This window comes from Spermophilus citellus (assembly GCF_964194105.1).
Source record: "Spermophilus citellus genome assembly, chromosome: 4".
Taxonomy (NCBI): Eukaryota; Metazoa; Chordata; class Mammalia; order Rodentia; family Sciuridae; genus Spermophilus; species Spermophilus citellus.
Window position 1 is genome coordinate 106,084,731 of NC_138185.1, and position 25,356 is coordinate 106,110,086.

General features: G+C 55.3%; 1 protein-coding gene across 2 annotated transcripts in view; it reads right to left on the reverse strand.

Annotated features, from left to right (window-relative positions):
- The window catches only part of LINGO1 (leucine rich repeat and Ig domain containing 1), a 223,407-nt gene that overhangs the window by 146,686 nt on the left and 51,365 nt on the right, over nt 1-25,356 (reverse strand). For both annotated transcript variants that reach the window (XM_081290069.1, XM_081290070.1), the window contains exon 2: nt 20,462-20,557. The gene's annotated coding sequence lies outside the window, so the exon portion shown is untranslated. The remainder of the gene's footprint in view (nt 1-20,461; nt 20,558-25,356) is intronic.

Sequence of the window (25,356 nt, forward strand, 5' to 3'; positions counted from 1 at the left end):
CCCAGGCTCCCACTCCCAGTGCCCCACCTCCACGGATTCAAGGTGGGGGAGGAGCTGGACTTTTAAATAAAGTGAAATTTGCTTCTCATTAAAATGAAGTTTGTCACCTTGATCATAAATTGTCCTTCTCAGCTGCAGAAAAAGGTCCATTAACACATTTTTTTTTCCTTTCTCCAAATGAGGCGAGAGTGGGTAGATTTGAAAATCCCTGTGGACATTGAAAAAGCCAGAAAGTACCCCTCTAAAGAGCCCCCCAGCAGCCAAAAAAAAAATCATTGTAATTATCTGTCTGGGAGCGGGCTCTGGGAGAAGCCTTAGCATGGCTCGTTAAGGCGCTAATTAGCAGGAACCAGCTTCAGCTCTGGGGATTGGGGGCTGGGGAGTGGGCTTCAGCCCCTCCCTCCCTCCTGCCACCCCCTACCTTCCACCCACTCAGCCTCACCTGGTTTATGGGCATTTGCTCTCAGGTGAAATCTGATTAGGAGCTAAGGAGGTGTCCCCTGTGGCTGCAGAGCACAAGCTCATGAAGGCAGGAAGGGGTGGAGGCCAGGGCCAGGGCTGCTGCTCTGGAGACCTAGAGCCCAGGTCCCTGCAGCAGCCCATCCCTCAAGCCCAGGGGCCCAGAGACTCGGGGCCTGGGAGGCCTGGTCACAGAATAGACAGCCTGGAGCAGCAGGCTGTGGAGGAAGGAGGTCGCCTGGAGCTCCAAGCACTTTTAATTCCAGCACTAACACAACCCAACCAGCCAGGCAGGGCAGCTTGCACCTAGGATCCCAGCTACTCAGGAGGATGAGGCAGGAGGACCACAAGTTCAAAGCCAGCCTGGGAAATCTATTAAGACCCAGTTTCAAAATAACTTGCAGAGGCTGGCCTCGAATTTGAGATCCTCCTACCTCTGCCTCCTGAGTCACCGGGATTATACTGTCTCCAATTAAAAAAAAAAAAAAAAAAAAGAAAAAAATTAACAAGGGCTGGGGATGTAGTTCAGTGGTGAGCAACCCTGGGTTCAATCCCCGGTACTGCCCGTAAATAAATAAATAAAACAGGGCTGGGATTGTGGCTCAGTGGTGGGGCACTTGCCCAGCATGTGGGAGGCACTGGATTCGATCCTCAGCACCACATAAAAATAAGTAAACAAAATAAAGGTATCGTGTCGATCTATAAATAAATATATTAAAATAAATACATAAGACATTTTAATGAACACCTACTCTGTGCTCAGCTTGACCAAACTGACTCACAAATGGAGTCAACTGATCCACAACACCAACCCCACTTGGCGGATGGATGGCAGGCTGGCGGCATGCTAGCAGGTGAGATGTGAACGGAGACAGGCCACACTGAGCCCCATCCCTGCTCCCCACCATCCTGGGGCCCTCCACCCAGCCTGACTCCAGCCCCACAGCCCTTGGCACAAGGCTCCCATGTTCTCCTGGGGGCACCTCTAGCACCAGCAGCCCTGGGACTGTGCCCACTGCAGAGCTCTGCTGGGGCCCAGCCTGGGAGAGCAAGGTGCCAGGGCGAGCGTCTCTCCATCGCCCTCGGGGCCCTGCCGAGTGATGTGGGTGCCGGCCAGGCCCCGGAGCCTCTGCCCAGGCTGAGGTGCTCCTCCCAAACCCTCAGAAGGGGTCTTCCAGGGACAGCTGTCTGTGTCCTGCCTACATAGGGGGTCCCTGGGCCTCCCAGCCCTCCCCTCAGTCCTGAGAACACCCCTGAGGCTCCCAGGGGTCCCCAACACCTCCCTCCTCGACCCCTAGCTCCATGCCCTAAAGGGGCGGCTGAGCCAGGAGTTCTGGGAGGGGGGAGCCGCTCAGGGAGGGGGCTCAGGCTCTGATCCTGCCCTGCCAGGCCCCTGGGGACCCTCTCTGGAGACAAGGGCCAGAGGCCTGGGGAGCCCTGCCCTGCCCCGTCCAGTGTCCCAGTCCAGGGGGGCAGTGAGAGTTGCGGGCAGCATGCCTCCATTCCCTGGAAGGTCCTCTCAAACCCCAGTGCTGAGCTGACTCTGGCCTCCCCCGGCTGACAGACGCCATTCTGTCCCCAGCCAGACTCTGCCCAGCCCTTCAGCTCCTGGCCCACCTCACCCAGGGCCTTAAGCACCTTCCATTTAGATTCCACCTCAGAATGGAGGGGTGCCCCCAAGGCCCCTCACACATGCCCTGATGCCAGAGGCCGGGGGCAGCCTATGGGAGTGGCCAAAGGAGCTGGGGAGCAGCCTGCCCACAGGCAAAGCCCGCAGCCCAGCAGTTTAGGTGGGTGGCAACGAGGGCGGCAGGCTAGTGAGGTCACAGGGCTGATGGCCAGGCAGCAGAGGAGGGGGTGAAGACGCTTCCCATCCCCCACACTAGCTCCAACCCCAGCACAGGGGCCACCAGCAGGTACTCCTGGATGTCCAGGCTCCCTGACCTGGGCCTGTCCATCCGCAGAGGAAGTGCCCAAGAGGAACTGGAGTCTCCGTCAAGCATCAGAGTCCAGGTCCCAGCGCCCCCCACCTGCACTGCCTCAGAGCCCCCAGACCCTGCCCCAGAGAGCCCAGGGCTCCAGCTGAAATCACACAGCAAGTCACAGCCACACGGGGACTGGATCCAGCAAGGAGAGGAGGGCCCAGGCCAGATGTTTATGTCCCGCACTGTCTTATCTCCGAGAACTGAGGACAACTAGGAAGACCTTATCCTGCCCCCCTCTCCACCAGGAGGTCTTTCTTTGTCTCCTGGGCCATGTTTGCATGGTTTCAATGACAGCAAGCTCACTACCGCACAAGATAGCCCGTCCATCTGCAGCTCTGAGAGCCTCTACCTTGAACTCGGCTCTGCCCTGAGGCAGTGGGTGCCCACACAAACCAGGGGAAGGGTTCAGCTCCTGAGAGATTTCTAGATAGCAAGTGCTACCCCTGAGCCTGCCATTCCTCAGATGTTATGTCCCAGTCTTCCTGCCTGCCACCTCCTGTTGATCAAGGTGGAGCTCAGTGTGGAGCAGACACTGGTGGTCCCTTACTCTCTCTGACATGAGAAAAGTAAACCTCTGATTCCAATGGCTCTGGCAACATGGACCAACCACACTCAGCCCTAGACAAAGTCATTCGCACCAGATATGACCGAGCCACTCCAGAAATCCCCTCCTCCATATCAGACTCATTGCTCCTTGTAATGCAGCCTTGTACACCTGTGCTGAGACTCTCCGTACTCTTCCCTATGTCTGTGTCTCTCTAGGCCCACACCAACACTGTGGGAGTGGATCTCCTGTTGCCCATTGCTAAAGAGTTGGTCTCCTAACTCTGAAAATGTCTCCCTGCCAGCCCCAAGGTAGGCCCCCACCCAGAGGCCACTAAACCCTGGACAGCCCCAGGCACCCCACTATCCCCCAGATGCCTAATTCCAGGCCTCTGACCTCCATCAGCCTCCCTACCATTCCCTCACTAGCACACTGGCTGCCCCTGGGCCCCAGGCCTGGAGAGTCACAGCCCATTCCTCCCTCCCTCCCGATGTCCCAGCCGCCGCCTCTGTGGGCCCATTTGACGGTACGCGCATCTGTCAGCCTGTGGCCGCCACTGCCACGGCTGTTTCTAGGGAAACAAGACTCCATTTACGACATTATCAAAAAGTCCAGCCCCTCCCGCCCCTACCCTGGGTCCCCATAAAGGTGGCTCTGTGGGGAGCCAGGTGGGCAGATCCATGGAGGGCACAGCCCGTCCCCACAGCCAGCCCCCAAGGCCGCAGGGGGGAGGGCTGACACCTCCTAGATATTTACATGTTTTAAAGAATTTCCATTTTACAGACAAGACTGAGGCACACCGAGGCCACCCAGCCGAGAGCCAGGATTCAAAGCCAAGCAGGATGGCCCCGGAGCCCAGCCCCAGAGCTCGGCTGAGAGCAGCCAGAGACGGGCAGGTGTGGCATCCTCAGCAGAGGCCCACCCTGCAGAGAGGGCCCTCAGCCGAGACCACTCAATGGGAGCAATCCAGGCCCACAGGAGCCATTAGGTAGCAGCCAAACCCCTCCGGGACTCCCTCCTCCCCAGGGACAACCAACAGACACCAAGCCTCACAGGGTGACAGCTGAGTGCCTCATTTCCCCAGCCCCAAGCCTGAGTCACAGTGGGGACAGTGAGAATCCAATGCCCATGATTTGGTCAACCATCAAGTAAGGGGTGAGTGTACATGGTGGTATTGTTATCGATGCTGGTGTCCTCACAGTGGGTCTGACGTCACACCCCACAGGACAGGCACATTCACACCCCAGGCCCAGGACACTTGAGGCATTTCATCACTCTCTGGGCCCATGACACTGTATTAGTGTCCCAGGGCTGCTGTGACGAATTACCACAGATTTGATGGTTTAAAAACAACAGAAATTGGGCTGCGGTTGTGGCTCAGCGGTAGAGCGCTCACCTAGCATGTGTGAGGCCCTGGGTTCAATCCTCAGCACCACATAAAAAATAAAAAATAAAACAAAGATATTGTGTCCATTTACAACTAAAAAAAATTTTTTTTTCAAATAGTATCTTTTTTTAATTTTTTTTATTGGTTGTTCACAACATTACAAAGCTCTTGACATATCATATTTCATACATTAGATTGAAGTGGGTTATGAACTCCCAATTTTACCCCAAATGCAGATTGCAGAATCATGTCGGTTACACATCCACAATTTTACATAATGCCCTATTAGTAATTGTTGTATTCTGCTACCTTTCCTATCCCCTACTATCCCCCCTCCCCTCCCCTCCCATCTTCTCTCTCTACCCCATCTACTGTAATTCATTTCTCTCCTTGTTTATTTTCCCATTCCCCTCACAACCTCTTATATGTAATTTTGTATAGCAATGAGCGTCTCCCTTCATTTCCATGCAATTTCCCTTTTCTCTCCCTTTCCCTGGATAGCATCTTCAACAAATGGTGTTGGGAAAACTGGAAATCCATATGCAACAAAATGAAACTGAATCCCTTTCTCTCGCCATGCACAAAAGTTAACTCAAAATGGATCAAGGAGCTTGATATCAAATCAGAGACTCTGCGTCTGATAGAAGAAAAAGTTGGCTCCGATCTACATATTGTGGGGTCGGGCTCCAAATTCCTTAATAGGACACCCATAGCACAAGAGTTAATAACAAGAATCAACAAATGGGACTTAATTAAACTTAAAAGTTTTTTCTCAGCAAGAGAAACAATAAGAGAGGTAAATAGGGAGCCTACATCCTGGGAACAAATTTTTACTCCTCACACTTCAGATAGAGCCCTAATATCCAGAGTATACAAAGAACTCAAAAAATTAGACAATAAGATAACAAATAACCCAATCAACAAATGGGCCAAGGACCTGAACAGACACTTCTCAGAGGAGGACATACAATCAATCAACAAGTACATGAAAAAATGCTCACCATCTCTAGCAGTCAGAGAAATGCAAATCAAAACCACCCTAAGATACCATCTCACTCCAGTAAGATTGGCAGCCACTATGAAGTCAAACAACAACAAGTGCTGGCGAGGATGTGGAGAAAAGGGTACACTTGTTCATTGTTGGTGGGACTGCAAATTGGTGCGGCCAATTTGGAAAGCAGTTTGGAGATTCCTGGGAAAGCTGGGAATGGAACCACCATTTGACCCTGCTATTGCCCTTCTCGGACTATTCCCTGAAGACCTTAAAAGAGCATGCTACAGGGATACTGCCACATCGATGTTCATAGCAGCACAATTCACAATAGCTAGACTGTGGAACCAACCCAGATGCCCTTCAATAGATGAATGGATAAAAAAAAATGTGGCATCTATACACAATGGAGTACTATGCAGCAATAAGAAATGACAAAATCATAGAATTTGCAGGGAAATGGATGGCACTAGAGCAGATTATGCTTAGTGAAGCTAGCCAATCCCTAAAAAACAAATACCAAATGTCTTCTTTGATATAATGAGAGCAACTATGAACAGAGCAGGGAGGAAGAGTAGGAAGAAAAGAGTAACATTAAATAAAAAAAATTTTTTAATTGCATTCCTCAAGGTTCTGAGGCCAGACTATGAAATGAGTTTCCTGGGCCAAAGCCCTGGTACTGGCAGGGCTGGTTCCTCCATAGGCTCTAGGGCCACATCCATTCCTCTTCCAGCTTCCGGGGGCTGCTGGTGGCTACGGGCCTTCTTTGGCTCATGGCAATATCACTGCCTCTCTGGTCACACGGCCTCCTCCTCCTCTTAAATGAACACTGGTAAATGCAGCTAGGGCCCAGATAATCCAGTGTAATCTTTCCATCTCCAGGGCCTGAGCCCAATCACCCGTGCAAAGACCTTTCCCATACAAGGTCACTGTCATGGGTGCCAGGGATTAGGGCCTGGATATCCTTGGGAGCCATTGTGTAGCCTTCCATGGTCACCAACCACCTCCTAAACACCCCCTCCTGGACAAACGGGCATATGGGGCTTCCCACGATCACAGCTGAGATCCTGGCCCCCAGTCCCCATGGGCAGGCAGAGGGAGCCTGTCTTCCCAGCCACCCAGCCCAACACTGTAGGGTCCGTCCTCTGGCCAGGTTCACTCCTGACAAAGCTTCCTCCAGCCACGAGGTCCCCCCTCCCTGTTCCTCACTCAGGCCAGGCTTGCCCCCACCTGGGAGCAGAGCATGTGGCCTCTGCCTCCAAAGCTCTCTCCGGGTATCCCTGAGATCCTTCAGGTCTTTACCTCAAAGTCACCACCTCTGAGACCCGCTCCACCCCTGACATTTCCTTCCCACCGTGTTCTCTCCCCCTTGACATTATCTAATGTGGTGTGGACTTGGCTTATCTGTCTTGTTAATTGTCTGTCTCTCCTAAGCTCCATGGTGACAGCCTCCCAGACCCTGGACCACAGGAGCCCACTAACTGCTCACCATCCACTCACCCACGAGCAGGGTGGAGCCAGGCACAGGAGGTGTGGGGCCCGTGGTGGACCACACACAGCCCCTGACCACGACTGTCCAGGATGCTAAGCCCAGAGTGGCAGGGAGCCCAGAGGGGTGGGGGTGGCCGAGCTGAGTAGGGCTTCCCAGGACAGGGACGGGTTCATCAGCAGGTGAGGAGACGGCTTCACACCCTGCAGGAGGAACCACAGGCACAAAATCCAGGAACAAAGTGGTATGTCCTGGGTTGTGGGAGGGCCCAGGGTGTGAGGCTAGTGGAATGGAGCAGGAACTAGGTTTGAAGGGCCTTGGAGAGCAGGTCAGGGCTGACCTCTCCTGTGGGCCATGCTGGGCCACTGACAGGTAGGGCGTGGTAGGCCTGTGGGTCGGAGGCTCCCCACCTAGGAGGCCTGGACGAGCCCGGATGTGCGAAGGGGGTGAGGCCCACCCCACACCAGAGTAAGGGGCTAGAAATCCCCCAAACTGCAGCTCAGCCAGGAAGCTGCTCAAGCCAGTGTCATGGTGGAGCCCCAAATGCCCAGGCCTGTGTGGGGAGGAGACCTGGGCAAAATGGAACCACACAGCTCATAATACAGCACCAGACGGTGCAGGGGCAGGAGTGCCAGCATGGCCCTGTGGAAGGAATCATGACCCCTTAAATTCCTAAGTTGAAGCTCCAACACCTAGTGGGGGAAAGGTTAAATGAAATCAGAAGGGTGGAGCCCTGATCCAATAGATTAGTGTCTTTCTAAGAACAGACATCAAATCTGTGTGTGTGTGTGTGTGTGTGTGTGTGTGTGTGTGTGGTGTGCACAGCAAGAGGTGGTCATCTAAGCCAGGAAGAAAGCCCCCACCAGAACTCAGTCGCTCTGACACCCTGATCTCAGACAGCCCCTCGAACTGTGGGGAAGTAAACGCCTGCTGTTTAAGGCCCGGCTCGGGGTGAGTTGGAGCAGACAAGGGGGCTGAGGCAGATGGTGGAGTCGAGGAGAGCTTCCTGCAGGGACCAGGCTTGGGCTGCCACAGGGCATGGAGACAGTCCCTGGGTGACAGGCCCTCCTGCCACGCAGCAGGCCCCGGTATGGCTCAGTCCTGCAGCCCACAGACCCCCCCGGCCTCTCCAGGATTTACTTTCTCTGCTGTGGAACGCAGAAATAGCCCCCAGATGATGGGACGTTTCATTTTCCATCGAGTCCAGCCAGATCCCCGAAGGCAGGGAGAAGAGGCAGGAATGTTCCGGCTCCAGAGCACTGGATTCCAGCTTCCCCTGCCACGGCCATCAGAAGTACCTCGGCCTGGCCAGAACCAGCTGGGAATCCATAGCTAAGGCCTCCCCACAACCCAGCTCCCACCCACTGGGAAGTCGGAACCCAGGCTGAGCTCCGAGTGACAGAGAGGATCAGGATCCGCAGAAGAAGGAAGATCTATAAATAAATATACATTTTTATGAGACATGTTTAATTAAAGTAGATAGAAATTAATTTGCTTTAAGAAAATTAGAAGTGCCCTAGAGGATTTCAGAAGGAGGGCAAGAGTCCCCGAATCCAGGGGCTCTTCAGAAGGGTCTGGCATGGGGGATCACCCTAGCCACCATATGTGACATCCTCAGTAGGATACCACACAGTGGACATCTATGCATACCACACACTGGACATACCATCCAGCGTGTTCACATGGAGATGGCAGGTGTGGTCAGCCTTGTTTTGCCAGGTGGAAACTAAAGCCCAGAGGGGGAAATGATTGACCCAAGGTCACACAGTATATCTGTGGAAGTCCCCATGAGAAGCTGCTAGTCCTTTCTGCCAACCCTGAGCATTTTATTCACCCAAATGGCTCAATAGGCCTAATACTCCTTGCCCTCGATGTCCTGGCCTGAGCTGCTACTCCCCAGGCTTCTCCCATCTGCAGGGTGGGGGCCCTTGCACTGTAACAATCTGGCTCCTCCGAGGCCTGGCAAGGGGAAGACGGAGGCAAGCAGCCTGGGGGTTGGGGACAGGAGCCAGAAAGGGAAAGGACCCGAAATCAACAAGCGTTCCAGAATTTTAAGCAGTTTTTGGAGGAAAAAGAGGAACAGGTTCAGCTGTCGCAATTTGCTCCAGGGGAAAATTATGTTCCCGCGCTCTATTATACAGAACAGAAGGAACATTTGGTGGGTTGAATACTTGTTAATTTATTTCTCTGTTTGTTAATGGGCTTGCCGAGCGCATGCTCAAGCGCGCGCGCGCGCGCACACACACACACACACACACACACACACACACGTCAGCAGGAGGCACACTGCTCCCCGGGTCTTCCTGCCACTTCCCTATCGGGTGGCACTCAGGTTTTTTGCTCTCTCCTCTCAACCCCAGGGGTCTGGAAGAAGGCCACCCACTGTTTAGGGCCAGTGAGTCCCCCAGTCTCCTCATCTGAAAAACAGTCTGGCAATGAGGCGCCCTGACATGCCAAAGGCTTTGACCTTGAAGAACTGTGACCAGCCATGAGAAGTCCTTTTGAGTGTCCTCAGACACGCAGTAGGTCCACATGCTAACCAAAGGGATGATGCTGTCCAAACCAGATCCTGACATTTCCACCCACCCCAGAGTCCCCAAACCAGAAGATGGTGCCACCCCGGGACCAAGACTCAGACCAAGCTGACCTCACCTGACCCAGACTGTCCGCCTTCGCACCAGCGCCACCCTCCAGCATGAGCCCCAGTCCTGAGAGGCCACCCAGGCCACAACTCCGCCCTCTCCTCCCCTTGCCTGGCCCCCTCCACCTCGGTGTCACCTCTTCAGAAAGGCCTGCCTGGGCCCTCCTGGGAGACTCTCACCCATCCCGTCACCCCCTATCCCATGGCCCTGTTTACTTCCCTTCCAAGCTCATCACAGTCCCAGGTTATCCAAAATATTTGTCACTTGGTTTCCCTCCAACATAAAGGGACACCAGCTCCAACATGAAGGGACACCAGCTGAGGGCAGTTTTAAGATGATCTAGGTGCAATGTCCCCAGAACCTAGAGCAGCGCCTTCGTCCACCCTCGACAGTGGATGAGTGAAAGGGCAGATCTGCTCCAAACCAGAGGGGGTGGTGAGAGGGGCTCCTGTCCCCAGGATGGCCTGTGCAGCCACGGCCTTGCTGCCCTTTCTGCTCAGCAGAAGGACAGGTGGGGAGGAGGTGCACAGGGCTCGGACCTGGGTTCTCTAAACAGCGTGGTGAGGCAGTTTCAAGGAAGCAGAGGCCCAGCCACCCTGTGCCCCCTGCATGACTTAATTATGTCTGAGGACCATTACAGGACGCACCCTCTGGGGTGAATGGAGATCCTGCTCTCAGGGCACTAGAGGATGATGGTGATGCGAAAGGGAATCCCTGTCGGAAGACACCAGACAGTGGGAGTTGCCCAGGGAGCCGTAGTCAGGCAATGGAGAAGTGACAGCCCTGCCCCCCAGAACCCGGGGGTCTGCCCTATCACTGGCCCAGCCCCGGCTGGGAGTGGGAAGTAGAAGGCAGGAAGCTCTCTAAGTTGTGTTCACTCATGCTCCTGTGTGTGAACCGACCTCACCTCCCCATTCCCCAGGTTCTATACACACACATTAGGCGGCTGGGAAAAGTGGCCAGACAGGGACACAGCTGTCCCCTCCCCACCCGGGCCTGGAGCAGGGAAGTGAAGGAGGAGGCAGGTGCCCAGGCCCCAACAGGTAAACTGAGGCATGCTGAGAGCCAGCCAGTCTGGACCTTCCCTTGGGTGATCTGAAGTAGAGGATGGACAAGTCTGGGTCTAAGAAGGTCCCAAGAGGAACAGGTGGCCCAGGTGGCTGAGGAAGAGCATTTCCCTACCCAGATCCACCTCTAGGCACCGCAGGCAGGAGGAAGCAGGACTCAGGAGGCCGAGGGGGCTCTAGGGACAGATGAAGGAGCACCCAGTCCCATGCACACTCCCAAACTCACTTGAGAGAGGTTGTCCCTGAAGGGCCAGAGCCTAGAGGTGAGGCCATCCCAACAGAGACCCTGCCAGGGCCCAGCGGATGAAGCATGGCACTGCGACAAGCCAAGGTGCCTTCCCCTTCCACCGTGCACATTAAGAATTATTCCTCTTGTGAGCAAACAATGTGTTGCAATATCCACTACGCGCATTTCCTCTGGCACCCTCCCATCCATCCTGGATTAATCCCGGAAGTCACTCCCTTCGTTGAGGACATGCCTGAGTGTGCCTCCTCTTTTATTAGGGAAATTTTTCATTGTTTTGAGGAGCTCATAGGTTTTAATTTGGGGCAGAGATGTTAAAGGCTCCCTCAGTGGCTCAGAGGCACAGTAGACTTGTGGCTGAGACGGTCCCCTGGGCCCCCAGGCCTGGTCAGAACTGGTGGGGGACACCAGACTCCAGCATGGAGGTGAGCACGGCACCTCCCTTCCCTCCGAGGACCAGGGACTCAGACCCCAGTGCTGTGTGGCAGCAGGTCACCCCTCAACCTCCCCAAGTCTCCCTGAGAGGCGAAGGTAGGCTGCATACATGGGTGTCACCTGCTGAGTCCGTCCAGGGACATCATGGCCCCTAATCACCACAGCCCGGGGTTACAGCATGGACCATTGAAAAAGTGAGAGGCTTGAGATGCAGGTTTTAAATAGACCCCGCCCCTGCCAAGCCTTGCCTCCAGCTCCTTAGAATGAGGAGCTCTCAGATACGCAGAGTTCAGAGCAGCAGACTCGGGCCAGTTTGAAGGGACCGAAGGGACCAGCTGAGGGTGAGCGTGCAGCCCCAGCCCACTCCAGAGCCCTCCCACAAGTAGCGGAGCCCTGGATCCTAAGTTCTGGCGGAAGGCTGTCCCCTTGCAACTCCATAGGCACGTCATCCAGCTCTGGTGGCTGCCTCCTCCCTGGCCTGGCACCAGACCTCTGGCCCCCATCTGAGGCACCCCTGCCTCGCCCCACAGGGCCCCAGGCGGATCTATGATGGGAAATGTTTGTTGCCCCCCTGCCTATGTCAGAGGACAACTGTCCCAACCCCTGCCCCTCATCCCCCATTCCAAGCAGGGCTGGAGCCCTCTGACCCCAACACCAGCCCTCCCCTCACCACCAGCTTCTCCCGGGCAACTCATACCCTTGAACTTGCTCCTCTGACCTGGTTTTTTTGCTCACGATGTTCCCAGCCAGGCACACCCTCTGCCACTCCTCCCCCAGCCCTGGCTTCCCCAAATCGTCCTGAACCCTAAGGACAAGACTCCCCCAGAGAACTCTCCCTGAATTCCCTTACCCCTTTTCCTTTCCTGGGGTTCCCATCATTTCTCTTGGTCCTTATGTTGCTACCAGAAGCAAGGATCATGTCACCTACTCATTCTTAGCCCAGACAAAGCCCACTGGATACTCAAGAAAGGATGGGATCATTAAATGTTCAGGAAGAAGGAATAGGGGACTCCCACTGACGGAGTGTAGCACCTCTGTGAGGCAGGAATCCCTGGGCCCATTATACAGATGGGGAGACTGAGGCTAAAGAACTCAATCATGAACCAAAGCATCAGGAGGGATGGGAACCAGCCCCACCAAACAGTGATACTGAGATGCTGTCCACAAGTCCATGTGCCACATACAAGACCCACCAGCCCTGGGCCCAGCACGTCCACACATGCTATGCCATCTGACGCTTACCACCCCTCAGGGAGGTTATCTATGTCACTCAAGAGGCTACAGAGGTCCAGAGAGGCTGGGTCACTTGCTCAAGGCCACACAGTAAGCGGCAGGGCTGACTTGAATCCAAATTTTCTCAGCTCTCAGCCTGGTCAAAGCAGCTGATCACCCCCGGGTCTTTAGGGCCCACCCTCCCCGGGTTGCTGGCTGGCCTTTCCTATCCCCAACCAGCACGTCACCCTCTCCTAATTATCGCCCCAGCCCAGGGCTCCCGGGAGCGCGTGCATGACTGGTTGGTTGGCCTTTTGGAGGGGCCGGCCTCTCAGTCCTGCGTATTTACACAGAAGCCTCGGCCGGGAAGGCTCCGGAAAGTAGGACACACGGAGAAGGGGGGCGGGCAAGTGTGGGCTGCAAACACTCCGCCACCCTCCACGCCACCGGCCTGGACATCGGAGCCACCGTAACACTGTCTCCTCAAATGACCTTGACAACTGGAGGGCCTCCTCCTGGCCTAGGGACCTGGAGGGCCCCAGGGGACAGCCCCTATTTAGCATCAACCCTCTGCGCTGAAGGTCGCCTCACCTCTGCATCTGAACAGGGTGATCCCAGCTGCCTCCCAGCCACTGTGAAGACACAAGGAGCCCAGGGTCAGGCACAATGCGGGTGCATGTAGGGGAACCCTGGCAGGTCTGAGGCGGCACCTCTCCTGGGAGACCCAGCAGACACCCAGTCCAAACCAGACGGAGCAAAAGTCTCCCAGGTAGCCTCTGGGTAGCACCAGGATGAAAGGCAGGGGATTGACCCACAAACACCAACCATCCCGGGATGCCACCAGGACTGTGGGGTTAGGGTTGCGGTCCCACTCGCATGGGCCACCTGGGAGCCTGGGGTCTCAAGAGCCCAGGCGATGCTAAACCCTCAGCCAGGCTGGTTGCTCCTGGGCAGAGTCCAGACCATCACCACCATGCAGGGTCATCAGCACACCCTGTTCCCCCTCCACCCGGGCCCAAGTGGGAGGAGCTGCCCTGCCCCCTGCAGGAGGGCCTCCCTCTGACCAGGGTAGCCCTGCTCCCACCCAGCTCAGACAGGGTGTCCAGAAAGGTCAGACTGAAAGCAATACACATACTGCATGGACAGAACCTAGAGTCAAGCAGGGACAAGAAAGAGCCAGCAGTGCCGGGCGCGGTGGCACACACCGGTAAACCCATGGCTCGGGAGGCCGAGGCAGGAGAATCCCGAGTTCAAAGCCAGCCTCAGCAACTCAGCAAGGCCCTAAACAACTCAGTGAGACCCTGTCTCTAAATAAAATATAAAAAGGGCTGGGGATGTGGTCAGTGGTTAAGTGCCCCCAGGTTCAATCCCCAGGACAAAAAAAAAAAAAAAAATAGAGCCAGCATCACAGAGAAGCCAGGAAGGTCCCCGCAGGCTAAGGGAAGGGTGCACTATTGAGGACGGAGTGGCTACAGAAGGCACTGGTAGGCTCGGGAGGGGACTGGAGGGGCAGGGCTGAGGACTGCTCTCTGCCCTCCCCGTCCACCTCCCCGGCCCACCCATTACACACAGCCTGTCCTCCGCCTTGAGGCCGGGGTGCCCTCTCCAGCACCCCACCTCTGGCTGCCGCTGGGCTCCACTCCAAGCTCAGGCAGCCCTTTCATTATTCAGAAGAGCCTCTTGACTGAAAAGGCCTCCAAGGCGTCTCACCAACAAGTCCTTTAATTGGGAAGTTGTTAACTTCTCCAAGAGGAATTTTAATTTTGCTTCCCCACTGGCTCCTCTCCTTGCTCCTGGAGGCTAAAGCCACGCACTTGGCCCCACCCACACCCCTGTCCCCCGCAGGGGAGCTGCCCCGAGGCAGAGGCAGGACAGGCAGCATGCTGCCCCTGGCCACCTGCACAGCCCTGGCCCCCACTCACTGTGGGAAGGCCTCCCTGTGTCCCTGGGGACAGTACCGAGCCTAGCCTATGGCCACACTAATAAAGATTTGCAGAGTGAATAAATGAAAGATAAACAAAAACACCTTCCATTCTTCTCTCCTTTGAGCCTAGCCAAGGTCTGTGATCAAAATCAACCAGCACGGGGCTGGGGCTGGGGCTGGGGCTGAGCGGTAGAGCGCTCATCTAGCACGTGCAAGGCCTTGGGTTCGATCCTCAGCACCACATAAAAATAAATAAACAAAATAAAGGTATTGTGCCCAATTACTTCTAAAAAATAAATATAAAAAAAAAAACCTGACGAGCAGGATGAGGCTTAATTCACAGTCAGGCAGACTGAGGCAGAGGTGAGACACTGCCCAGGGCACATGGTTAGTGGATGGCAGAGTTGGGGAGCTCATCCTCCCAACTGAATCCCTTCCCTGCCTTTCACCAGAGGGTCCTGGGACTGGATTAAGAACCATGAACCTCACCAGGTATGGTGGTGCACACCTGTAATCCCTCCCAGGGGCTTGGGAGGCTGAGGCAGGAGGATGGTGAGTCCAAAGCCAGCCTCAGCAAAAGTGAGGCACTTGGGGCTGGGATGTGGCTCAAGTGGTAGCACGCTCGCCTGGCATGCGTGTGGCCTGGGTTCGATCCTCAGCACCACATACAAACAAAGATGTTGTGTCCACCGAAAAACTAAAAAATAAATATTAAAAATCCTCTCTCTCTCTCTCTCTCTCTCTCTCTCTCTCTCTCTCTCTCTCTTAAAAAAAAAAGTGAGGCACTAAGCAACTCAGTGAGTCCCTGTCTCTAATAAAAAAAAAAAAAATAGGGCTCAGGGTGTGGCTCCAGACCTCCAAGAAGCCCCAATCCAAGCCTGCTGTAGGGATCTCCCTGAATGTCCTGATGCTGGGTGATCTTGATGCTCCACTTGGACACTTGAACACCTCAAGTCAAGAGATGCCCACCAGTCCCAAAGACACCGGGTCGTCGGGAGACCATCCATTGCTGTGGAAATTACAGCTCTACTTCCCTGCATCATGGGCTCCCTGTGTCCCCTCAAAATTTATGTGTTGCGTTCTAACCCCCACTACCACAAAAATGTGACCTCACTTGGAAATTGAGTCATTGCAGATGTAATTAGCTTATTAGGAGGAGGTCACACTGGAATATAATACAATACAACTGGTGTCCTTCTAAGAACAAGTGTGAGGACAGTCTAGGCTGGTAATACCCTATCAGAGCGATTTGGCCATGTGGCACCCAGGAGAGCACCATGTGAAGAGACACAGGAGAAACCAGAGATAGGCCTGGGACAGACCCTCCCCTCACAGCCTCAGAGAGTGCCAGCAGACACCTCAGCTCAGACTTGAGAGCTGCGGAACAGTGGGACAAGATTTTCTGTTGTTTAAGGCACTAAGACTGCAGTTCTTTGTTACGGCAGCTGTTGCAAACCGATACACCCTCAACCTGGATTGGGTGCCAACTCGTCCCTTCACTGGTTGTTTGACAAGCCCCCACCCCTCTCTGAACCTTGCTTTGTTCATATTATCCCCAGAACACTTCTTGACATACAATAGGTGCTCCATAAATGCTCTTGGAAGGATGAACACATGATGATATCCTTCTGTCACATGGCTATGACAAGGACAAGATCAAGGAAGGGCTACGCTCCAAAAATACTAAAGCCCTCCACACCTGTGGTGACAGCCGATCAACAGCCACACACACAGGGGCCACAGCCAGGTCCTGGGTGTAAGGGGTGTCTCTGGGTCCCTGCCCTGCTCCACGAAGTTACATCTTTAAAGGAACACTAGGAAAGAACAGGCAACAAAACACACCGAGGGGGCTCCCAGCGGACAGAGGTGGTGGCAGGTGAGGTCTGTGCCCATCAACTAGGACACTGCCTGAGGCCCCGACTGCTGCTGGGCCCTGGAGTGGGAAAGGGGAGCTCCCAGATGCCAGCTGCGCCTCCGCCCCACACGGCCTAGATCCTTCCGTGGGCTTCAGGGAGGCAGATTCAGCTCAGCCGGCAGAGGAAAGAGCGACGGCAAGCCACCTCCAGGGCACGGGCTGCAGGTATGCACATAAAGGTCAGAGGCCCATTCCCAGGGACACCTGTACTCCCCTGGCATGAACTTGATTTGGGCTAAGGAATCCCATCCTTGCTGACCATCACAAAGTGACTGTGGGACTCGTTAATCATTCAGATTCCTGGATTCCCACCCCACCACAGCTTGACGCTCTGGATGAGGAGGTCTGAGTGGCCCTAGAGGACCCCTGTCTCTGATAACATCCAACCCCCAAAGTTCCATGGTTTGAATGGGATTCCACTTGGGGAGAGCCCTGACATCGATATGTCAAACAGGACAGGACAAGAGAGGGACAGGAGGACCAGAAGGGAAAAGATGAAGACGAGTTGAGATGACACTGATGAGCTGCAGAGTCATGACAGGACAGCTAGCCACATGCCACCAGACTTGGAAACGCCAGGGGAAGGTACTGACAGCACTCGAAGGGGCCAGGGAGGTGGGGGAGTCCGGAAGGAGCACTGGAAGAGGCCCTTTAGCATTCTAGATGGTGGCGATGGGAGATGAGACTGAGCCGAGGGCAGGGGGAAGAAGAGTCACCTGTTGGAAAGAAGGGGAGCAGAAACAGTGGACTTGAGCCAGATGGTGGAAAACCTTAAGTCACCAGGACAAGGAGTTTGGAATTCAATCCTTAGACAGTAGGAGCCATGATAGGTCCCTGAGGAGGAGCATGACTGAATCAATCGGCAGACGAGCTCCTGACCACCGATCCATGACCAATGTCACAGAAGCACAATGGCAACCTTCAGGCCATGGGAGAAACAGCGGGGAGGGTGAGCTAGCAGCAGTTTCTCAGGCTAGTAGATCCTCACGGGCATGGCTGGAGTAACAGGCCCGCCCATGGGCAGGGAGCGCCCACCGATGGACCACCCTAAGCAATGAGCCCCAGCATCCTTCTTTACTGACCCCATCCAGGCAAGAGACTTGAAAAGCCCCGCAGATGCTGGCGACTCCCACACCTGCACAGGCAGCTGCTCCCTTCCCTCTGCGCGACCTGTCTGTCTGCCTGCCTGCCTGTATGTCTGTATGCCTGTCTGTCTGCCTGTCTGTCTCCACACACACATCTGTACATCCTCGTGTGGAACCCAGCACCTTAAACACTTGCAGACAGGAGGCCTGCTTTCCCCCTCCAGGCCCACCAAGTCCCACAGCCCATCCTTCAGCTGCCCCTTCAAAGGACCCTCACTCGAGCCCTATCCCAACCCCGCTCCCAGCAGCCATCATGTGTCAGGACTGGGGCCGGGGCCTCTGGACTGGGCTGCCAGCTTCTCTAGCCCACCCATCCTGTCCCATCCAAGCAACAAGCGGGAGCCTGGAAGCCATGAGTCACCTCCAACATGCCCTCTAAACCTCAGCCCGCTGGACGCCCCCCCCCACCGGAGCCCCTCCGCGAGGCTCGTCCTGCCCACCCATGCCCGCTCCCAGCCTTCCCCTTCTGGGTGGCCTCTGCACTCCCCAACCTTACTTTGTGAACTCACTTACTGGGTTTCCCAGCTACCCTGTTAGAATTTCACTTCTGCGAGGGCAGCGACCTGGTCTGACCTGTCACTCGTGGATGCAATGCTGGGCGCACAGAATGAGGCCCGGCATGCAGCAGGTGTTCAGAAGATGGGAATGGATCACTAACCAACAATGACTTCAGTGAGCATTTGTGCAGCACCAAGTGTGTGCCATGAGGGAACAAGGGAGCAACTCCAGACACACTCGGCCCTGGGAGTCCCCACCGTCCTCCCCCAAGGGCAACCCCAGCCCAGGGTGAACGCAGCTGGGGCCAACAGATGTACACAGGGGAGGGGCCCCCAACTCCCCTCAGCTTAGGGAATTCTGCCGGAGAAAACATTCCAGTCTCAGCCTTCTCCTGTGGCCCTCTGGGTCCCCATCATAGGCCACCCGCCATGGGGGATGAAGGAGAGGCCTATGTGACCAGCTGCGCGAGACCTGGCGTGTGCGTCCTTCCTACAGAGAGACCTGTGCAGGGCTGAGAGCAGAGGGCCCTGATGTGGACACCACTGGTCCTGCTCTGGAGTAGGAGCACCCAGCCTGCCTGCCCTTCCCCCGACACGAACCTGCCCCTTCCCTTCAAACACAGGATCACTGACAGAGGGGACAAGGGAGTCAGGGGATGGCAAGAAAAAACCCAGGCCTCTCCCAGAGCTTGGCTAAGCCAGGACTCAGCTCCAGCTCCGCACAGCCTCCACGGCTCCCGCTGGCCCACCAGGCCCCCTCCTGGGTCATGACACCCAAACACAACTCCCCTGCCGCTGTGGCTTTGCTTAGACTGGGCCCAACCCCAACCTCAAGCCTCGTCCGCCCATCATACCCTCCATGTGCCCCTGTTCAGTCAGGCAATATTTATAATGACAAAACACTGGGAACCATCAAAATACACAAGGGAGAAGATGTGGATTCGCCTTGGCTCGCCTGGGCTGGAACACTATGCTGCCATTAACAATCCCATTACAGAAGAGTGGTTAATGACGGGAAAACGATCTTGGTATAGAATTAAATGCAGAAGGCAGGTTAGGAAACAGTAAGGACAGCTTGATCCCAATTATGTCATAAGTACATATTTTGTAAAAGACTGACGGGCGAAACACCCGAGTGCTCAGATTTCTCTATAGAGAACATATTTTATAACCAGAAAAATAGAATGTTTGAAAAGAACCCTACAGGCCCCAAGGCTCAGCCCAGGTGTCGCCTGTTGTAACAAGCCTGCCAGGCACCCCCGCCCTGCCTCAGTTCCCCTGCTGGCTCCCTGCACTGAGCGTCCTCAGGTCCTGCACTGCCTGCTGGGCAGAGGCCAAGGTGAGCCACCCTGGCCGCCTCATTCTGCCCTGTCCACGTCTTCTCGCCATCTCCCAGCAGCAATTACAGGTTAAACTGGAGGGGCCAATTAGCAGCTCAATCTACCCAAGACCAACTAATTAGCAGGAATATTTTGATGGACATAAGTGGACCTCAGAGCGAGGCCCAGTGCCCAGGAAGGAGAGGCAGGCATCTGCTCCCACCATGCCCACCAGCTCCCAGGCAGAGGAAGGGCCGGCTGAGCCTCCGCCACACACTGTCACCCAGTGCCTCGGGAGGAGGAGGCCGAGGCCGGTGGCCCCGCTGAGAACTGTGGGTAACGTGGCAGTCCAGCGGCCGCCCCACGCCTTCCCCACCACTCCTGCTGCTGAACAAACTCCCGCTGCAGCTGCCTCGTGAATCCAGGAGGCCAAGAACGGGGAACTGGCTCAGGGTTAAGGTGACTTGTCTAAAGTCACAAGCAAAACGGGGGTCAAGCCTGGCAACAGCTCAGGTCCCCCTCCTTGCCCATCTCCGACCTCAAAACCACACGCTGTAGTTTCCTGTATCCCCTCACATGGGACATGGAGTGGGTGGGACTGTCACCTCCCACATTCTGGGTGCCCTTCTCCTCATGATATAGACAAAATGTCCAACTGCTCTGATCACACAAAGCCAAGGTCACCTGGCTGCCAACGCTTATTACACACACCCCTGGAGTCTGAGCCTCATCCTGCCCTGAAGGTGTCTAGACCCTCCACTGACCGGACCCATTACGCTGCACCCCGGGAGCTGGTGCCAGCCTCCTGACAGTTTCTTGGACCCTGAATATCTCAGCCCACACGCCCCACTTCCTCCTGACCCAGAGTCAAACATACATTGGGTCAACAATGTGACAGGACCAACTATGTGACGAGTCCTTCACTTGTCATTAGAGACCTCCCTCACCGCATGGGAACTTATTAGCGAGCTTGTTGGTGAAACCACGTCTCTGGGAAGAACGCCCCGGGGCTCCGAGCGACTGCTGAGCCTTGCCACACAGAGGCTGGGCAGGTGGCACCCTCCTATCCAAGCTCCTGGACTTGACTGCACGTGGGGGCGACGGGAACCTCCAGAAAGAAGGTCGTGAGACAGCCTCCCCTCGAGACCCCAGCCCAGAAGGCTCCTCCACCCCCACTCTGCCCAGTGGCCCCGAGTGGCCTCTTACCTCAGGCTGAGCGGGGTCCAGTGAGCACAGCAGGCCAGGGTCAGTTGCCCTCGTTGCCGTGGGCACCAGCATCTCAGGGCCTGTGGGTGCAGAAGGCTGTGGGGAGACAGAGGAAATGGTTAGGGACACAGCAGGGCAGCAGGGGCTCTGGGGTGCTCTGGGGACCACACATGCAACTGAGTCTGATCCATGTAACTACTATGCAGCCGACACACTCATGATGACACACTGGGGCTTGCACGCTCACACGTGCTCTCACTCCCGAGCACACTCATGGGCACGCAGGCTCTGGAGACTCAGGGTGTCTGCCCCAGGCTGTTGGGGTCTGGCTCTGATTCTCCCACCCTGAGCCTGTGGTGCTGGGAGCCTGGCTTTCTGCATCTGTGCCATGGAGATTCCAGGACTTCAGGGAAGAGAAAGGGGACCCGGAGCCTGCAGCACAGCAGGTGTCCAGCAGTGCCGCTGCCAGCCTTCCTCTCCAGCTAGGCCCCAGAAACTGGCCCCGGAGCTGGCCCCTCAGACAGGGAGGAGGGACAACTCCAGAGACCTGAGCGCCCCGCTTCCCAGTCCCCAAGGAGCCCAGCAGCTCCCAGCTAACCTCCCCTTGCCCCAACAGACCAGTGAGGATGCCAGAGAGTCTGGGGACACTGGCGAGGCCCTCAAAGGTACACGGCACAAACCCCACGTGGAAGGCCAGGGAGGTGGGGGCTCCCGGCCTGGGCCACGCTGCTCCCTCTGCACCTCAGTTTCCGCTACCTCTCAAAGTCCTGGATGCCTTCCAGAGCCGCGGCTGAGGGGCTCCCGTCAGATCAGTGTTTCTCAGTGCCTGGGACACACACCTCCAGGCTGCATGGGGACTGAGGCAGTGTGCGGACAGACATTTTTATTTTCATAGGTATGTGTTTATTTTTCTGTGTATTAGGAAAAAACATGACAGGCACATCACAGATGTGATTTCACGGCTGTGTGGCTTTGGGACAAGTGTGGTGATCCACCTTCAGATGTGAGCCAGCGCAAGGACAAAGATCAAGAAGCTACAAGTGTAGGTGGGGCCAGAGGTGGCTGCGGGGGCGGGCAGGGGGGTGACGGGAAGCTCAGGAGTTGGCATCTGATCTGCTCGCTGCCTGGTTCCCTGAAACCCTCCAAGGACTGAGCCACGCCTGCCCTTCCCTCTCTGTCCGCCATGTGCACCATCCAGCACAGGCCTGGGTCCCCAGGAGGACTCACAGCGCCGTCCAGTTGGGATGGCTAGGAGGATGGGTGCACAGGGCTCTGAGGAGGTTCCCACAGTGTGGGCCGAAGATGGCAAAGGCCCTGGAGTCCCTTCCAGAGCGGATGTTCCACCAAGTCTTAGATGCTGATGGAATTTCCAGCCACGAGGGAGATGAAGATGGAGGGACTCTGGAAGGGTCTTCCTGCTTCTTGTTCTTCAAGATGGAGGGAGAAAGAAGGTGCTGAGCGGGGCCCTGATAACAGACCCACAAAGCTTCGAAACCTGGTAGAGAGGGTCTGCTCAGCCCCTGATCCACCAACCCCAAGCTCTGTCCCTGTGCCAGTCAGCCCCAGGGGGGCCTCCCAACGGCTGCCAGTCCTAGAGGACAGAACAGGACACAGTGGTGCCAGAGCCTGGACAATGCCTCGGCCCTGGATCCCCCAAGCCAGGTCCAGTCAAGCAGGTGTGCTCCCAGCGGTGGCCGCCCAAGCTGGCTCCTGGACAGTGCGCAGCCATCGGGCCCAGGCCGACACGGGCAGCCCCGTCCCTGGAAGGCCTCCAGACCACCTGGCTGGCTGCCCTGTGCCCTGTTCCACCTGAGCCAGCAGGGCAGGCCACCCCCACCGCACCTCTCCAAGCCCCCAGCTGCCATCTCCCAGATAATGAATGGGTCTCCCGCTCCCTCCCCCCAAACCTTCCTGAGCATCACGAGAAGTTGCTATGGAAATGGGACCACAGTCAGAGCATGACAATGATTTGGGGCAGGGGAGGAGACGCAGTGGGAGCCAGGGGCTGTCCAGGACTCGAGGCCTGCCCATGTGCCGAGTCCCAGGAAGGATGTGAAATCCCAGCTGCCGGCCTCCCAGCCAAGGCAGGTGGAGGGGCCGCAGCAGAGGTGGGGACTTCCAACTGGCCCTCCTGGCTCCTTGCCCCCTCGGCGGAGCCCAGGGAGCTCTGGGAATCCGATGCCTGCGTGTTTGCAGAACAACATGTGCACAGAGGATGAGACTTCCGCAGAATCAGCCTCTCAAGGACGCTGCCAAAGCGGGTTCCAGACGGCGGGGAGGGAGGCTGGGATTCAGTGGGTGCTCAGTGAACACTGCCACCACCGAGCAGGCCACGGAGATAGGTGCCGGCTCCAGGACACACAGCACAGAATCACAGAGCCTGAGAAGCCTATGCCCATTGTACAGATGAGGTCCAATGACAATTGAGGTCACTGGGCTGAACCCAGGTCTCCTCTTTCCCAGACCTGAGTCCCCATCAACTCCCCTGGCTTTTCGGTCATTCATCCACCCAATCATTCACTCAGTTATTCAACTTTAGTCAAATGCCTACAGTGTCCCTGGTGATGGAGATGGAGAGCTGCAAAGGTCAGACAGGATATGAGCACAGAGAGGAGATGGTCCATCATGACTGCAGGGCCGTTGCCAGGATGGAAATCCAGGGGCCCCAGGACCAGGCAGGGCGACCTCGGAGTTTTAGGCTATGGAATTCTGAGCCATGCTTCAGAGGGAACCCTGAGTTTCTCTGAATGATCTCTCCACTGCCCCCTGAGCCCCAAACCCCTCACCAGGAGGTCATAGGGGATTATTTCCAATGAGCAACTCACTATAGCGAATGTGGAATGTCACAAAGGCCCATGGGTACCAGAGAGGGACTATTGGGAGGTGGTGGAACATTCGAACATAATGGCAGATCCTTAGGTCACTGGGGTGTGCTCTCAAAGGGGACTGTGGAACCCCAGTCTCTCTTCTTCCTCTTTTGCATTCTGTCCATGAGTGAAGTGGTTTTGTTCCCACTGTGCGCCTCGACCATGCCATGTTGCCTGACTACAGGCCCAAAGCAACAGGGAATCATGGACTAGAACCCTCAAAACTATGAGTCAAAATGAACCTTTTCTCTCTTTTTTAAATATTTATTTATTTATTTTTAGGTGTAGATGGACACAACACAATGCCTTTATTTTTATGTGGTGCTGAGGATCGAACCCGGGTCCCGCCTGTGCTAGGCGAGCACTCTATCGCTGAGCCTCAATCCCAGCCCCTGAACCTTTTCTCTTTATAAGTTGATTATCTCAAGTATTTTTGTTATAGTGATGAGATGATAACTAACATATCCCTGCTGTCTCCAGAGACAACCAGGAACGTGCTTTGCTATACCCGAGGAACTCAAAGGTTTGTACACAGCTTCCCTCCCTCCTGCCAGGCTCAGCATGTCCCCATGGTGTTCACTCACTCCGTGCTCATCCTTTCTTCCCTGGGCACCCTCCCATTTGCCGGGCCTCATGCTGGGTCTGGGGTGGGCTAGAAAACAAGTAAACTCAACTGGTTGCCACCCTTATGGAATAAAAGTCTCCTCCTCTCTGCTGCATGCAACTCTGTGTGGGTGGTGTGTGTGGGGGGGGGGGGAGATACTGCACTGAAGGAGCAGGAGGGGACTGCTTGCAGACCCTCACTTGGAAGACCCACCAGCTCTGCAGTATCCCACATGGACAAGGCCTCCTGGGATCTATTTGACACAAATGGAAACCAAGATCCTAAGGGGAGACCAAAGAGCTCAGAACTGAGAAGACAGGAGTCGGAGAAATCCAGCAAGGCTAGAAGGGAGGGGCCAATTCCAGGGCCATGGAAGAGCAGCAAGAAATCTCGGAAGGCTTCCTGGTGGAGGAAGGACCAGGATCAGTTCAGGACCTGCTGTCAGCTCTGGCAAGAAATTTCTGTGATGGAGAACCAGGCCAGGGCCTGCCCTGCAGGTCCGCTGACTTGGGGCTAAGCCAGCAGGAGGAACCAGAGAAGGCACGTTCCCTGGTGGCTGCCATCCTGCCTCTAACCCACTGAGAACTGCCGGCCCACACCCCTAGTTATTGTGCACGATAAGAATCCACCAGGGGAGGGGGCAGAAAATAGGAGAAGCAGAACATACAAGAGACAGAAGCCAGAAGACAGCCACAGCGGCAGAGACCCCAAAGCCAGATGGAGAGAGGGAGAGGCAAAGAGATGAAGATGGATGGACCACAGGGCCATCCCTCCCCCAGAATGAGTTCTGCAGCTGCCGAGGTAGGCAGACGCACAGCCGGGAAAGAGCCTGCAAACCAAGGCTTTGTGAAGATTTTTCAGTAATAAAACTCTTATTTGAAATGAAATCTTATGCAGTGGGGGAAGCCCTTCTATGCCAGACACTAAATCCAGAAGCCGTAAAGTGAAAATTTGACAAATCCAACTACATAAATACGTAAAACATCTGTACGGCAAAAGACACTATAAACCAAGTTAAAATGCAAGTGAAACACTGCAAGAAAATATCACTAATATGCAAAGAGCCCCTACAAATCAATAAGAAAAAAGACAAAAGAGAAAAATTGGCAGTGAATTAGAAATCCGCAGAGGAAGAACTAAATTGGCCAATAAACATATAAAAAGTTATTCTATCTCACTACCAATCAGGCAAATGCAAATGAAAACGACACGATACCATTTTTTGCCCATCAGATTGGGGAAAATTAAAATGATTTATAACAAGCAATGCTGGCAAGGATGAGGGGAAATGAGCACTCATAGACCACTGGAGGGAGGGGGAATTGGCTCCACCGTAAGAAGGGTAATTTGGCAATATTGATTAACATTTTAAACCCACACACCCTACAACCTAGTAAACCCACTTCTAGAAGCCTCTTCTACGG